The sequence below is a fragment of the Triticum aestivum genome, chromosome 4D (assembly GCF_018294505.1).
Source record: "Triticum aestivum cultivar Chinese Spring chromosome 4D, IWGSC CS RefSeq v2.1, whole genome shotgun sequence".
NCBI classification, from domain to species: domain Eukaryota; kingdom Viridiplantae; phylum Streptophyta; class Magnoliopsida; order Poales; family Poaceae; genus Triticum; species Triticum aestivum.
In genome coordinates, this window is record NC_057805.1 from 205,575,778 (window position 1) to 205,586,786 (window position 11,009).

The 11,009-nt window shown below is 44.9% G+C and overlaps 1 long non-coding RNA gene across 2 annotated transcripts; it reads left to right on the plus strand.

Moving 5' to 3' along the window:
• The first annotated feature begins 661 nt into the window (after nucleotides 1–661).
• Nucleotides 662–4,281, plus strand: LOC123097278 (uncharacterized). 2 transcript variants are annotated; one of them, XR_006446964.1, is made up of 3 exons: nucleotides 662–1,405; nucleotides 2,876–2,948; nucleotides 3,976–4,281. It is a non-coding gene; the product is annotated as an uncharacterized lncRNA (long non-coding RNA). The 2 variants fall into 2 exon arrangements; XR_006446963.1 differs by having other exon boundaries at nucleotides 662–1,363.
• The last annotated feature ends 6,728 nt before the right edge of the window (nucleotides 4,282–11,009 follow it).

Here is an 11,009-nt window from a genome sequence, read left to right on the forward strand (position 1 = left end):
AAGTACCCTCAAAGGTTCTGACAAACACTCGGGCGAGTTCTTCCTAACTTTATATGCTGCCAGGTGCTAACTGATTCAACCACGCTCTGGCTGAGCCTTCCAACATAAGAGGAAGGTGTTTCATGGCCACTTCATCATTGCCGCCACCGATCTGCACAGCCGCTCGGTAGTCCTCAAGCCAAGGGTCAGGCTTGGACTCACCAGTGAACTTGCTGATTCCAGTCGCCAACCTAAAGTTGGGAGGAATCACCGCAACCCTGATGGCTCTGCTAAAGCACTCTAGGCCTGAAACATGTACTCTGCTGCCAGTCGGGTGATCTCCACTACACCATAACACTTAATTAGGGACAGTTAACTGCCGGGAAAAGTTGCTGAATAAGGGTAAACTATCTTCCGGGACATTTGTTACTGCCGGTACATATACTTTAGGGCACGCAAACTGCCGATAGAACTTGAGCCGCAGGGGCATTTACACTGCCGGTACGCCTTTCAGGCGCATATTCTGTCGGGACAACACAACCACGGCCCATTTTCTGCCGGGCCTTTTTATTTGCCGCCAAACTGAAATAGTATCGAGGCTAGCGCGGGAGACACCCAAAAGTTTCGCGGCCGAAGAAATATAGCCGCTTAGCCCAACCTCTCTTCCCCTTTGCTTAAAGAAAAAACCTCTCTTCCCCAAATCCCTCTGTATCGACCCAGCCACTCCCGTTCCTTCCTAACCCTACTTCCCCAAATCACAGACCCGCCGCCGCCGCCGCCCCCCACTCCACCGCCGCCCCTTCCTAACTCTACTTCTGGCCGGCCCGTTCTCCCCTTCCCTGTGCGCCGCCGCCCTACCTCTCTTCCTCCGCTGAGCTGCCATTTCCATGGAAGCGGCCCGGCCTGGTCATTGCTGGATCTGGCGGTCTGGCGCACCGGTGGTCGATGCTGCCGGATCTGGCCCGGGCCTCATCAACGCCGCCCCGGTTGTTCACCTCCACATCACCACTTCCCCCATCGTCATCTTGTCCGCCTCGCCCAGATCCGCTGAGAGGGTGAGACCGGGAGAGTAGCCGCCTGTCTCCTGAGGAGTTCGTCCCCGACGGCCTCTCCAAGGACTCCCTCTTCCTCACTCCCAACGCTACACGGTGCTCTTCTTCGTGGCATCGAGTTCAAGCAGGGTCAACCGCGAGCTGTATCGTCATCGAGCGTCCCTCTTCTTCGTCGGGCCTGCACCTTCTCGGGGTGCAGCCGTGCAGCACCTGCTGCTGTGGAAGACAGATGGCGCGGTGCTGGTAGAGCTGCTCCACGTCGGCCCTGTCGAGCTCAACCACTAACTGTTCAACCACGCGCTGCACCACCAGTTCCTCTACACTCGCTACCAGTGAGCACCACAACGCCTCTATCATCATCGAGCTCATCACCTGTATGTATGGATCAAGATGCTATCACTTGTTTGTTTCCCTGTATGTCTTTTCTCTCCTTAACAAGGACACTCACGGTCACAATGCACCAAATAAATCTTTTGTAGCAAAGTAACCATTATGTAAAAGAATTCTCAAGTGATTTTATTTTATAATCTTCTCTAGTATTCTGATAGCCTAGTGGAACTTTTACCTTTAATTAACCGATATACACCACAGCACACATGGTTTATGCCTTGAGCATTAGTTCAGTTATGCGTTACATTTTGTGAAGGTTTGTCGCTCCAACTTGTGAAGCCATATAGTTGAGTTTGTACCTATCAGTTGTAATAGCAAAAGTATATGGTCCTATTTCAGGTGTAAGAGTCATTTCCTATTTCAGGTCTAAGAGTCAGTTTAGAAAACAAAACAAGAAAGGGCTCAGGTATACGAGGTCATACGGAAGATTCTTAAAATGTAGGCCATGTTTCGTTTAAAAAAAGAAGGGCATGTTACTGACTTTCGCTTTCATTTCTGATCCATCTGTCAAGGATAAATATTGCGAGCAAGATCACCGCCCAAATATGAACAGTTTAGAATCTTCAAACTTATGCAAAGTTCTTCTCCTAACAAAATCTTGAGAATTGGAAATTTTCATCAGTTGTTTCGATTATGTTTTCTTATTTCCCATGCCTTAATTTTTCTATTGGTTGATTACATTCCTCCAGCTAGAACTTATTTTTAAGCTCAGAACCATACAGAAGTGGTAGCACTGAATGTAGGGCCTGTTTGGATACAATGGCTATGCAAGCAGTGACAGTGGATTGGGTTGTTAATTCTTCGGGTTTAGGATTTATTCTGACTCTATTAGGATTTCAGTTATATTTGTTCCAATGTGGGTTAAAACTCCTTACTATTTCAGTAAAGTGCATGCTCTTGATTTTCCCCATTGACCTTTGTTGCTCTGAATTTGGCCACCTGGGTAGTGTAGCAGTACTTGTTACATGCAGATAGTGTTAGAAATCAGCACTAATTCTGACTTTTTTCCGTCATTGCTGCTTAGCACTCACATTTCTTCGCTGAAGGATAGACTATGGAGTGATAGAAGCTTTGGGAAAGGGCTGGAGCTCTAGGGCTTGTGGTGGTTCTGCCTAGAAATTGTTACAAACAATCTTGTCCCAGAATTTAAACATAACTAAATCTAGGCTCTTCTCAAAAGCCTCTCACTGTTGATATATATTGACATTGTAGTTAACCTGTATCCTGCTTCGAGTAGTACACCTTATATTGTTAGTATATATAATCACTCAATGGTTTTGAATTAAGTTATGCATTTCTTCTATTACACTCTAGCCGAATCTGATAAAAGAGAACGCTACAACAACCACTTAATAAATTGTCATAGCTACACAAGCATGTAATAATATGTACTTATTGATATATTCTACCAAGGAATATAATTCAAGCTACTTGTCATTGTTTTATTTTTGCAGATGGCGGTGGATTATAATGCTTTGGCGATAATAACACCAACCTTATAGCTATATCGAATAACTCTGACACAAGGTGTAATATAAGTTCCTTCTTGGAAGATGTTCTTTTGAGATTGATGTCTGGCAGGCATTATCTGTCTCTGCATGTTGCAGACTCCAATGTATATCTTGAGAAAGAAATTTGCTTGAGTAACAAAGAAGTTTCCCATATGATGTATATGGATTACTTCTAGCAAGGAATCAGAGCTTGGAACCACATGCTTATTCATTGTTATTGTTGGCCTAAAACTTAATATATAACTGCTACTCTGCTTCTGCACTTTTGAAAGCTTAGATTTGTTAATATGATTCAGTTTCTTAAATTAAAGCTGATTGTGGACATCTTTAGTGTCTCTGCCTTATTAGGAGTGTCATTTGATGATAACGTACTTGCATTCAAGTTTTTTCGATGGTAACACCTCCGTCATATTGTGAAGTTTTATATTATTATTCTTAAGATATTTGCAAGCCTGTCAAACTGTTTTCTCAAAATTCCTGCCATCTTGCAGTGACAATCCTCAAGCTGATAAGGATTCAAATTAGTTTTCCTTTTTTTGCTGGCTAGTACAGTAACTTTGTGCATGGAACATGATTATACCACTTTCTGCTGTACAAGATAGGTACACGTACTATTTACTGTTAATATTTGTACTTTGCACACTATTTGGATGAGAAGTAAGATAAACTTGCTACTATCAGTATGATAAAAATGGACATGTTCTCTACTAAAGTAGAGATTACTCTAGAGATGTTACTAGTTGCTCTATGTTTCAGAACATATTCGGCTGTTGTATGTGGCCATGCGGCTGCTGTATATGATTGTTGTAACATATTCCTGTTAATATTTGTACAGACTTTGCACAATTTTGATGAGAAGATAAGCTTGTTACTTGTTAAGATAATAAAAATGGACTTGTTCTCTACTATAGTAGAGATTACTCTAGAGATGTTACTGGTTGCTCTATATTTCAGAATGCTATGCAGCTGTTGCATGTGATTGTTGTAACTTCTTCCTTAAGTGCTGAATGCAACTGTTGTATGTAACATCTGATTTGTTGCAGGTTTCCCAAAGGTACAAGTTCACTAAGGTTTGGAAGATCTTCAAGATGCTGGAGATTTGGAATATCTACAACTAAGATGGAGTGATAATGTTGTATGTCTTGTTTGTTGAACCTAGAGATTTGCTCTGCCCATTTTGGTGCTTGTTAAGCTCATTTTGGTTGTGTGTGGCACACATTTAGAAACATATGTACATCTCCTCTTGTGGCGGTACTTTATTCTGGTTGTGGCAAACATATATGTACTCCTTTTGTGAACAACCTCCTTATATATGGTCGTTTTGTTTATGGAATGAAGTTTAAGATTTCGATGAAGCCTGTATGTTACTTTGATTGATTTACATGTATAAATTGTATGATATGTCCTGGTTGTCTAGACATATATAGTGGATGGATATTACATAATATGAATGCCTATAAAATTTTGCTAGCGAAATCAACTTGGTGGCGTAACATCTGCCGGGTAAATGTGCTTGTGCAGGCAGTCGGCAATTGTAGTTTCCCTTGCCCTGACCAATCTGCCCGGAGAAAAATAGACTGCCGACAAATGCATGGGCCAGGGCAGAAAAACTGCCTGGAGAAGTTTATCTGCCGGGACAAGTAATCCACGGCAGCCGTTCTCGTGGCGGTTCTATCTGCCGGGAGAACCACTGTCTCAGCAGTTTATTTGCCCTTTAAAGAGCCTTTTCTCGGCAGTTTATTTGTCCTTACACCAGTGTTGTGGTGTAGTGCTCTGTCATGACCTTCTCTGTGTGCTCTGTTTCTGTCGACCAGACCTTGAACAAGAATAGATCTCGCATCAAAGCCCGGCTCCCTGGGGTCGACTGGAATTCTTCGCCCGCCACTGTGAGGGCGTCTGTCATCGTGCTGCCGAGGCACATATGACCCACTCCTCGGGGGAGGTGTGGGCACTCGACGACGGTCATCGTGGTCGAGTCGGCGATCATATTGCTCACGGTTTCTGTACTGATCTCGCCGGTCTCCACGTCCCTCACGCCGCGGGGGCGATCTTGGGCTGTGAGCCGACTGAACTGTGTCTGCCACCACAGACCTGCTATGAATTCTATTCCGTGACTGTGATACTGCTGTGTTCTGCTCTCTTGTAGCCCGGAGTAAAGCCTGGATCTGCATCAAACCTCTGCCAGCTTCCGACTGGGAAGGCTGAATCGACTCTGCTATTCGGGCTGCAGCTGTGAGATTTTGAATCGGAGTTCGGTATATCTGAGTTGGAGGCGGAAAAAGTTGTCGTCGACTGGACTCAGGAATCCGCTGCCGAGCACGCTCGTCAAGTGCGTGCTGGAGGTTCTCCAGTCGAGTGCGCTCAGCCAAGTTGGCCAGGCGCGCCTCCTCCAAGGCCCGGGCCTCGGGGGTTTCTCCAACGATAGGGGTGTGAAGTGCATCCATGTTACGGCGGCGAAGCTCTTCCCTCTGCTACGAAGAGAGGGGCTCGGGGCGGTACTCCTCGTGAACGCGCGACGGATCGCCGCCGCCATCCCCACCGTCGTCGCGGGGGAAGCCAGGAGGACTGCGCGGTCCGTTTACCACCAGGACTTCCGTCGCGGGGTCACTGCTGTCGCACTCGGATGCAGTCTCGACGGAGCCAGTCGACAGGTCAAACAGGTCGTAGAGAGTTTCGTCGGGCTCGATTGCCGCGACTTGCGGGGTGGCCGATTGGCGGGCCACAACATGCCTCACCCACCGCTGGAGCTGCGACCGACCGGAACGCTTGCGTCAGCGGACAGTGGGGAGCGAGGACGCCATAGGAGCCGACCGATACTAATTCGACGGCTGCCGAAGAAGGACGCCGCGGACGCACGCGCGAAAGTGCGTTGCCCCGCGGACGGGGAGCGCCTCGACGTCGAGTGGAGCCTCTTGGAGCCAAGCGGAGTCGTCGGCGACGAACACGCGCGCCGAGACGGATCTCACGGCCCTCGGCCAATCCTCCGCCGGAAACCATGATGATGGGGATCGGAAAAGTCGCAACTTCTCCAACAAGTCGCTAAGACACCTGCCCCACGGTGGGCGCCAACTGTCGTGGATCTAAGACTGACAGTAGAATGGGGGCAGGTATGAGGAGGCAAGATCCTAGCTATGGCGAAGTTGTACACGCGAGTTTTACGAGTTCAGGCCGTTCGCGGGGGAAGTAACAACCCTATGTCTCGGAGCCCTGAGGCAGTCGACTGGATTATGCGCGTGTGAGTTACAGGGGGTGCGAACCCTTGTCCCAGAGGAGGGGGGTGGCTTATATAGAGTGCGCCAGAACCCCAGCTCCCCTCCGTTACACAGGATTCAATGTTCATAAAGAGTAAGCGTTACAGGTAACGTCCGCAATAAAGTGTTATAAATGGTAATTAAGTCTAAGAGTAAACGCCCGACCGTTGGTGCGTAGAGTGACTTTAGATCTTCTGTATGTCGAGTGGTTTCTGTGACGGTCGAGTGACATTGATTCTTCCGAGTGGAATGTTTCTGGTCGAGTGATGATGGTACCCTTTGAATGCTTCTGTATTTAGGGTGATGCCCTTAGGGAGGGTGTCTAGGTCAGGCCTATGACCCTACCCTAGGTACATGGCTTCATCACCCGGTTATGGACATCTTGAGTATCTGGTTCTTGAATTATCATGTTGATCTCATCACGTTACTTAAATAATTTGTTGGGTTATTGATGTTAATTTGGGATTGAGTTGGAGGAACCTTCTCAATATTTTTCAACCAACTTGGTAGTTAAATAAAACATATTCCTTTGTTGTAGGGAAAAATTAGCTTTATGCAAAAATAAACTTAGAGCCTCCACGAGCCAAATATGCATGTAGTGATAGCCATTATTCAGCATTGCTTTACAGTGTGAAATTGCCAGTACATTCAATGTACTGACCTACATGGTTGCAACATCTCATGTTGCAGGATTCTTACGACGAGTAAGTGATACGTTAGGGTTACGATTTCTACACTCAACTTTGTCGTTGGTGTTGATGGGAATCCACAACCTTGTTGTTACTTCCGCTAGTCGGATTGAGGTAATAGTATTTACGTTACTTTATACATGTGATTTACCTTTGTTATAAATCCTCGAGTACTATGTGTGTCAGCATACCGATCCAGGGATGACACTTAAGCATAGAGACTTGACCGTCTGAGGTCGGGTCGCTACAAGATGGTATCAGAGCACATGTTGACTGTAGGACGTGACCCCTAGAAACTGGTAAGCCCATAGGAAAGATTTCCTCTAAAACTTTATTTTCAAAAAGATCTTTTACCTCTCTTCTCTTCTGAGCTTTATCAAATATTCCCTTTTAGTTAGATTATACCCCTTTCCCCTTTTAGACTATACGAAGAGTCGACTGATGAGACCACTCCAAGAAGGACAAAATATCAGACAACTAAGACCCCTTCGGAAAGAAGAGGATTTTACCGTGCATTATAATAATGGAAACTACAACGGTTGAAGACTCCGAAGACTAGGAGAATTTGAAGGCTCTGAAGAATTCCCAGATTGGTACGACTTAGGAAAGCTACCCTTATGGAACCTATCAGACTATTGAAGCTGTCAATACCCGAGATCAAGGTGTGTCGGAGAAATACCGGAACATAGAGCGTTGAAACCCAAAGTTTCTGTCAAGAAAACCCAAAGACAGGAGATATCAACTATGGACTGATAGCTCATGGCAGAGACATGGGCATAAAAACGGCTAACCATGATGTCATCGCCCGCTTATGCTAGTGTCACCGTGCTGAGTTAAGCATGCATTTCGTCGGAAGGATTGGATGACAAAAGGGCTAATGGGGCATCTATCAACAAAAGATGAAGTTTTAACCTTAGCTGGTGTATCGCCAGGATCTGGAGTATTACATCAAGAAGTTTAAGGTGGATCTTCAGAAAGCCGTATTTGACAAGGTAACATTTCATGAAGAACACAGGACCAGAAGTTGAAAGTAGCCAAGCTGGAGGAGAAAAACCTCGAGATACCGGAGATTCGTCAGGAACTGAAGGACAGTAGTACCATGGCTCATGCCAAGGATGTTGAAACCCAGAAGTTTGGAACGTAACTCCAGAAATATTGAAGGACGTCACAAGAGACTTCGCGACAACAGAGGTGATCTGGCAAAAGAACTTGAGAAGGACAAGCACGATCGGAAGAAGCCATCGAAGACATGAACAAGACTTGAAGAGTTTGGCGACGTTGAAGATTTATTGACCTTTAGAAGACCAAACCCCTGTTATACACTTACGTTAGATGCGACGATTGTGAGCTATCATTTGTTTGATGTTTTCCGACAACCACAAATAAAATCTGTCTTTTCAAAACTATTGTTTGCATTGTGTGTATCCCTCTCTATCTCTCTCATCCCACCCCAAAACCCATGGACCCAATAGAGGATGAATGGAGATGAACCCATATTTTCTGGACCGATGACTCAATTGGAGACGGACCGATGGATTCATAACATGGAAGGTCATATAGAGAATAACCCTATAGCCGGAAAGGATATGACCCAGCATGCTCTTCAGTGCTTTGAAAGAGGTGCTGCTACTAGGTGGAGGATGTACCAAACCATCAATGGATGGCAAGGAGTAACACTTGGAAAGAATTTAAGTTGACTTTGCTAAAGTCTCGTCTTGTGTCCCAGAAATTGAAGCCTTATGGAAATGGTATGAAGAAACCCTCTGCATGCAAGCTTTGTGGAGAAATAGGACACAACCATAAATAACACAAGGATGACTGCCTAAATTGTGAAGGAAGTCACCCAGCTGAAGAATGCCCAACTAGGCAGATTACTTGTTTCTTGTGTGAAGGAACTACCCACTACCCTGCTCAGTGTCACATTTAGCCCATGGTACAAAGAACCATCCAGCAGAAGAAAGAAGCAATGAAAGGAGCCCTCATGGAAATTTTAGAAGAACCTGTGATGAAGGAAGAGGTGGAGGACACACCCGAAGAAGACCCAATTAAACCCTGCACCAAGTCATGCTATTCATGTGGAGAAGAAGGACACATCTCCCAAAATTGTCTGAATGGGGATCTAGTAGAATTCCCGACAGAGGAAGTAGAGTATGACCCACAGGAAATAGAAGTCCTGATTGGAACGGGAAAGTCCAGGAAGAGAAGTAGATTGGATTCCAGGAAGGACCTGAGTCATATCACCTATTTCAGGTGCAAGGAGTCAGGGCACTACTTGAGCAGTTGCCCAAAAAGGAAGCCGAGGACCCAAGGAGGCTATGTAATCACTAGGAAACCTAAAGACTAGTCAGAAGTAATATGTTCTCGTTGTAATGAAGCATGGCACTTTGCCAGGGATTGTCCAAAAGAGAAGGAGGCTTGTGCTAAATAGTTGAGTTGGCAATATAGTAGTAGTAGTGGGAACATTTCTCTTTATTATTGAGGTGTTGAGTTGAGGCATGTAACGGAAAGGCAGGAGAGTGTAATAATTTGAGAATCAATAAAGTTAGCATCATGGTACTGAATTGGCATTTTATGAGTAGTGACTCTATGAAGAAAGATTTCGACCATTTTCGAGGATATGGGAAATATGGTCTATGGATGAATTTGTGCATTTCAAGGGTGGTAGTACCCTGTGAGGGCCTTGACCCTGGAAAAGCTAATGACATTCGACGAGTGGATTACGGATAAAAGTAAGTATGAGTTTTATCTCGATATGTGGGATACCCCAAGAATATGAAGGGATGAAGTACTATTGAATACAGAGGAGGTATATTGTTAGTAATATGGAGCAATTGTAACTCCAGGATGAGCCTGAGTAATCACGTCTTAGTTTGGTACCAATAGAAGGAAGGAAGACAGTACAATGGGATGGATTTAAGAATGCTAAGAAGCTGGATGTTGGAATAAAGATCAGTTGCCTGATGATGAGTTCAAGGTTTACAAGTGATGAGATGGGCCATAACCTGTAACATCCCAAAATTCTAAATTTTGAAATGTTATATTAAATAAATAGTTTTGATTGCTTATGTGTGGTTACTATTGCTTGCTTACGATAGATTGAATGGAGTGTGACGAGTAGAACTATCAGGATTTATGAGTGCGAATCATCTTCATCAACAGTACAAGGCAAGTTCACACTTTGATCATACCCCTTTATTACCCAGTTTTTATGCATTAGATTCAACTCTCAAACATTGCATGGTTAGGATTTGTTAACATGTGGGTATTGGGAAGTAGTTGATGAGGTAGGAACCTATTGTCTTGCATTGAAACCCAGGGTGTTACTACGTTATGCTTATACTGCTATGCTATGCTTGTAGATGCGGTTTGGGTTTGAGAGATCCATGACAGACGTGAGAGTTATCATATTACTAATGGTTAAACTTAAGGTGGCTACTTAAATACACATCTGGGTGGATTGGTTGGGGCACCCTGGAGCACCCAGTGGTTTGCCCGGGCACCTGGAGAACCCAGTGCTTGCCCAAGGGGATCCCGGAGTACCCGTGTGATTACCCTATCGAATGCCACCCAGGCTCAAAGGGATCATAAGATTATTCATGCTAGAAACTTCCTTGTGCAGCCACAAGCCATTATGGGCTCTGGCATAGTTGAGTATGTTGTGCGACCTCTTTCAGTGGTAGGCTAGCAGATGTAGGAGGAAGTAGGTGGTACTGTCTACCCAGAGTAAAGAGTTAATGCTTCGGAAAGACAGTGTCTCGATCATCCGTTTCTCAAACAACATGTAGTGCGAGAAATCCAACGGAGGAGATCGAGTCTTGTGGGGAAAAGTGCGCAAACCTCTGCAGAGTGTACAAACTAAGCATGATTAGCCGTGTCCCCGGTTATGGACATCTTGAGTATCTGGTTCTTGAATTATCATGTTGATCTCATCACGTTACTTAAATAATTTGTTGGGTTATTGATGTTAATTTGGGATTGATTTGGAGGAACCTTCTCAATATTTTTCAACCAACTTGGTAGTTAAATAAAACATATTCCTTTGTTGTAGGGAAAAAATAGCTTTATGCAAAAATAAACTTAGAGCCTCCACCAGCCAAATATGCATGTAGTGATAGCCATTATTCAGCATTGCTCTAC